Raw genomic sequence first — 6,322 nt, forward strand, 5'->3', positions numbered from 1 at the left:
TGTGAATCCGGATATATAATGATTGGAATGTATGTAATATGTGGCGCCTGCACTCTTATTATTTCCTTTCTCCTGCATTTTTATATATATATCTCATAATTGGCACTCACTATGCTATTACAATTCCTATCCACAGGATGCACAGGATTTTTTTGTATTTACACCGATGTTCGATCCCTGGTCGTCACTTTCATAGACGTCCTCGTATGTCTGTTGGTGGACATGTCTCTTCTCTCCTTCTCCTTACCTCTAGGATGACCCATTATTGTTTTTACAAATTGTTGTATTATTTCATGTTATTTACTTTATTTTGTTGTTTTTGCGTATTTCTTTTTTCTACAGCGAACACGTGACAAAGGCTCTGGTTGAGCCGAAACGTTGTTTATCGCATATACTGTAATATTCTGTTACGCTCCCAATAAACTAATATAATCCTTTGCATAATCAATCCACTAGAGAGTGCGGTGAATTTTGATAATTCAGCACAGTGTCCAAAGCATACCAGGAGACAGGCCAGTACACCAGGAGATGTGGAGGGGGCTGTAGGTTGGCAACAACCCAGCAAAAGGGTCACATCCACCTCATTTGTGAAAGGAGGCACAGGAGGATCAGTGCCACAGCCCTGCAAAATGACCTCAACAGGCCACTAGCATCTATCAGATACAAACTCCATGCCCAACACCGTGCATGACAATCGGCATTTACCAGAGGACACCAAGATTGGCAGATTTGACATTGGCACCCCATGCCCTTCATGGATGAAAGCAGGTTCACACTGAGTATATGTGACAGACTTGACAAGTCTGGAGTCACAGTGGAGAATGTTCTGCTGCCTGCAACATCCTCCAGCATGACTGGTTTGGCAGTGAGTCAGTAATGGTGTGGGGAGGCATTTCTTTGAACAGTTGCACAGCCCTCCATGTGCTATACAGAGGTACCCTGACTGCCATTAGGTACTGGGATGAGATCCTCAGACCCATTGTGAGACCATATGCAGGTGCACTTAGCCCTGGGTTCCTTCTGATGCATGACAATGCTAGGCCTCATGTGGTTGAAGTGTGTCAGCAGTTCCTGCATGATGAAGGCATTGATGCTATGGACTGGCCTGTACCTCCCCAAACCTGAATCCAACTGAGCATATCTGGGACATCATATCTCATTTCATCCACCAACGCCACATTGCACCACAGATTGTCTAAGAGTTGACTGACATTTTAATCCAGGTCTGAGAGGAGATCCCTCAAGAGAACATCCGCCTGCCTCATCAAGATCATGCCCTGGTGTTGTATGGAGGTCATACAGGCATGTGATGGCCACACACACTACTGGGTATTATTTCCTTGTCTTGAGGCTTTTCCACTGAAGTTGGATCAGCCTGTACTTTGAAAATCTAATCTACCCGAAGATTTCATCCATTATAAGTTCATTCATAAAACATACAACTCTGCCCTTCACCTCTCCAAACAAACCTATTTTAACACCCTCATCACTTCCCTGTCCAATAACCCTAAACGTTTCTTTGACACTTTCCAGTCTCTACTCAACCCAAGAGTGCAGGCCCCAACCACAGACCTCCGCGCTGACGATCTGGCCAATTACTTCAAAGAAAAAATTGACCACATCCGACAGGAAATTATCTCCCAATCCCTTCATACCATGCACTGTCCTCCCTCCCCCACAGCATTTAGTTCACTCTTTAACTTCGAACCAGTTACAGAAGAATTATTCGCATAGTCCTAATTAGAAAAGGCTGCAGTAACTTCAAAAATACAGCAATTACATATTCAATTATGAAATACCACAAAAGAAAAGAAGTGAAGAAGGAATAGTATTAAAAATAATGAATTTATTGGTAAATATTTTTAAATAAGAATAAATATTACAAAAAGACACCAAAAAGGGGGGGAGGGGGTTTGAAACCACCAGACTAAGAAAGGGGTTAGCACTGCACAAATCCACCAGGTTAATAAAGTAAAATTAACCAGATTATATAATAAAAAGATGAAAATTATGATGATATAAAATGAGATAAAAAAATCAGGCAAAGGTACACAGCAATCATATACATGCACCTACAGGAAATAAATCAAATCCAAAATATCCCATTCATTTGGTCTTCCCAATAGGAGGAGTGGATATGGAGTGTATGTCCAGCAATACAACATCTAGTTGTTAATAAACTGGGGAGTGAAAGCACTATGTACGCCAAAAAGGAGAAGTACCAAGAGGGGGGAAGAGATCCCGTATCATGGGCTGATTACCTGCAGTGCGGATGTAAAACTGGTGGTGCCTTGCGCTGTTGGTGGAGTGCCAATGTTATTCACCCGCGCCCGACGAGCGCCGTTTCGCAAATGCTTCTTCTGTTGGGGCAGGACAGGCATTCCTATAGTTGTTATCTATAACAGTTTGAAGATTACACCTTCCGTTCTGCCTGTCACAAAACAGTTACAACAGGATTTGTCCGCGTTCAGTTAGGCCTGCAGCAGCAGGCTTTTTCCAGGGGCACCATGAGGAGGAACGGACTCACCCCCATACACTGCTTAGTCTTCTTCTGCTTATAATTTAGATAATATCTTTTGCTATGATGTTTAGTCTTATGCTTAATGTTCTTCTGCTCTTTGTTCTGCAGCCTCTTGTTCTTCTGCTTCTCGGTCTTCCGGGTCGTCGTCTTTAGGGTCTTGAACTTGGAAATGTAGCAGAAGGTACAAGAAGGCTGAGAAAATGCCGATAACCAGCTGATGGAACTGGAACTCGGATGGCTACCCAAAGGTCCAAGAGCCAATGGAACTACCGAGGACCAGCTGACGTTACTGGAACCCGGTTACTAAGCAGGAGGTAGCCGTGCCAGAAAGCACTACCAAGGACCACCTGACGTTGGTGGAACTCGGATACCCAGAGGGAGGCACCTAAGCCAAAGGCTCTGCCCGGAACCAGCTGACGGTACTGGAACCAGGATGGGGAGCAGAAGGTACAAGAGCAAAAGACACTGCCGAGAACCAGCTGACGGTACTGGAACCCGGATGGGTAGCCGAAGGTACAAGAGCCAATGGAACTACCGAGGACCAGCTGACGTTACTGGAACCCGGTTACTAAGCAGGAGGTACCCGTGCCAGAAAGCACTACCAAGGACCACCTGACGTTGGTGGAACTTGGATATCCAGAAGGAGGCACCTAAGCCAAAGGCTCTGCCCGGAACCAGCTGACGGTACTGGAACCAGGATGGGGAGCAGAAGGTACAAGAGCAAAAGACACTGCCGAGAACCAGCTGATGGTACTGGAACCCGGATGGGTAGACGAAGGTACAAGAGCCAATGGAACTACCGAGGACCAAGCAGGAGGTACCCGTGCCAGAAAGCACTACCAAGGACCACCTGATGTTGGTGGAACTCGGATACCCATAAGGAGGCACCTAAGCCAAAGGCTCTGCCCGGAACCAGCTGACGATACTGGAACCAGGGGGACCTATTCAAGATTGTCTTCCTAGAGCCCCAACTAGCAGTGTTGGAGCCAAGGGTCAGCAGGGGGAGCAGTGTGTAGGCCGAAGCCTGCACTGGAGGCAGCTTAGTGTCTGTTGTGTCTACGTGGTGTTTGCAGGACACGTTGCCGGCTACACAGCAGGGGAACAGCTGGCGTTACTGAACCCCACTGACACAGTGACGGGTGTTTTTCTCTGTGCAGCCAGCACTTCCGAGCACCAACTGGCAGTGTTAGAGCTCAGGGAATCAAGGAGGAGTGGAGTGTAGGCCGAAGCCTGCACTGGAGGCAGTTTAATATCTGTTGTGTCTGCGTGGCGTTTGCAGGACACGTTGCCGGCTACACAGCAGGGGAACAGCTGGCGTTACTGAACCCCACTAACACAGTGGCGGGTGTTTTTCTCTGTGCAGCCAGCAATTCCGAGCACCAACTGGCGGTGTTAGAGCCCAGGGTTAGCAGGAGGAGCAGAGGAGCAGAGTGTAGGACGAAGCCTGCACTGGAGGCAGCTTAGTGACTGTGTCAGGACTCTGAACATTTTTACCTTTGTGCATTACTGCCCTTTTCCAAGATGGCGTCTTTGGTCTCATGTGCACTGTGTCTTCCTGCTATAAAACTCCACCCTAGCCTTCAGTCTGTGCTAGAGTATTCTGCCTTGCATCCAGCTCCTGACCTCTGATTACTGTCTGGCTATACACCTGCTCCTGTGAACCTGTGTGGTGATCCTGCTACTCTGCTCTGAGTTCCTGCTGCATACTCAAGTTCCCAGTAATCCTCCTTCATCTGCTGCTCGTGTTTACTTCCATCTGCATTTGCTGGACATGTAAGCTTGGCTGCTTTGCAATAACCTGTGTTATGACCCCAATGGCGAGGGTCTCAGAGATATCAGCAAGTCTGCAAAGTACAAAAATCCAGCTCATAGGGCAGTGGTAACTGGGTTGACCATATATCTACTCCTAACGCCAACCCTAGAAGTAGCCGGGGAACATGCCTACGTTGGTCGCTAGATGTCTCGCGCCAGCCGGAGAGCTAACTACCCCTAGAAGAGGAAAACAAAGACCTCTCTTGCCTCCAGAGAAAGGACCCCAAAAGTAGGATACAAGCCCCCCACAAATAATAACGGTGAGGTAAGAGGAAATGACAAACACAGAGATGAACTAGGTTTAGCACAGAGAGGCCCACTTACTAATAGCAGAATATAGTAAGATAACTTATATGGTCAACAAAAACCCTATCAAAAATCCACGCTGGAGATTCAAGAACCCCCGAACCGTCTAACGGCCCGGAGGGAGAACACCAGCCGCCCTAGAGCTTCCAGCAAGGTAGGATACAGATAATATACAAGCTGGACAAAAAAAGCAAACAAAAACGAATTGCAAAAAGCAAAAAAAGCAGACTTAGCTTAATCAAGCAGGAACCAGGATCAGTAGACAAGAGCACTACAGATTAGCTCTGATATCAACGTTGCCAGGCATTGAACTGAAGGTCCAAGGAGCTTATATAGCAACACCCCTGACCTAACGACCCAGGTGAGCATAAAAGGAATGACTGACAACCCCAGAGTCAAATCACTAGTAGCCACTAGAGGGAGCCAAAAAGTAAATTCACAACAGTACCCCCCCCTTAGTGAGGGGTCACCGAACCCTCACCAAGACCACCAGGGCGATCAGGATGAGCGGCGTGAAAGGCACGAACTAAATCGGCCGCATGCACATCAGAGGCGACCACCCAGGAATTATCCTCCTGACCATAGCCCTTCCACTTGACCAGGTACTGAAGCCTCCGCCTGGAGAGACGAGAATCTAAGATCTTCTCCACCACGTACTCCAACTCGCCCTCAACCAACACCGGAGCAGGAGGCTCAGCAGAAGGAACCACAGGCACAACGTACCGCCGCAACAAGGACCTATGAAATATGTTGTGAATGGCAAACGACACCGGAAGATCCAGGCGAAAGGATACAGGATTAAGGATCTCCAATATCTTGTAAGGACAAATGAATCGAGGCTTAAATTTGGGAGAGGAGACCTTCATAGGAACAAATCGAGAAGACAGCCATACCAAATCCCCAACACAAAGTCGGGGACCCACACCGCGGCGGCGGTTGGCAAAACGCTGAGCCTTCTCCTGTGACAACTTCAAGTTGTCCACCACATGATTCCAGATCCGCTGCAACCTATCCACCACAGAATCCACCCCAGGACAGTCAGAAGGCTCCACATGTCCCGAGGAAAAACGAGGGTGGAAACCAGAGTTGCAGAAAAATGGCGAAACCAAGGTGGCAGAACTAGCCCGATTATTAAGGGCAAATTCAGCCAACGGCAAGAAGGTCACCCAATCATCCTGATCAGAAGAGACAAAACACCTCAAATACGCCTCCAGAGTCTGATTAGTTCGTTCCGTTTGTCCATTAGTCTGTGGATGAAAAGCGGACGAAAACGACAAATCTATGCCCATCCTACCACAAAAGGATCGCCAGAACCTGGAAACAAACTGGGATCCTCTGTCCGACACAATATTCTCAGGAATGCCGTGCAAACGAACCACGTTCTGGAAGAACACAGGAACCAGATCAGAAGAGGAAGGCAGTTTGGGCAAAGGAACCAGATGGACCATCTTGGAGAAACAATCACATATCACCCAGATGACAGACATGCCCTGAGACACCGGAAGATCCGAAATGAAATCCATAGAGATGTGTGTCCAAGGTCTCTTCGGGACAGGCAAGGGCAAGAGCAACCCGCTGGCACGAGAACAGCAAGGCTTAGCTTGAGCACAAGTACCACAGGACTGCACAAATGACCGCACATCTCTTGACAAGGAAGGCCACCAAAAGGACCTGGCCACCAGA

The 6,322-nt window shown here is 47.8% G+C and overlaps 1 long non-coding RNA gene across 1 annotated transcript in view; it reads left to right on the forward strand.

Moving 5' to 3' along the window:
• LOC143774460 (uncharacterized) overlaps window positions 1-425 on the forward strand; it is a 32,121-nt gene extending 31,696 nt beyond the window's left edge. Inside the window, exon 4 of the long non-coding RNA XR_013215538.1 lies at window positions 137-425. This is a non-coding gene — a long non-coding RNA (uncharacterized LOC143774460). The remainder of the gene's footprint in view (window positions 1-136) is intronic.
• The last annotated feature ends 5,897 nt before the right edge of the window (window positions 426-6,322 follow it).

The sequence above is a fragment of the Ranitomeya variabilis genome, chromosome 1 (genome assembly GCF_051348905.1).
Source record: "Ranitomeya variabilis isolate aRanVar5 chromosome 1, aRanVar5.hap1, whole genome shotgun sequence".
Taxonomy (NCBI): Eukaryota; Metazoa; Chordata; class Amphibia; order Anura; family Dendrobatidae; genus Ranitomeya; species Ranitomeya variabilis.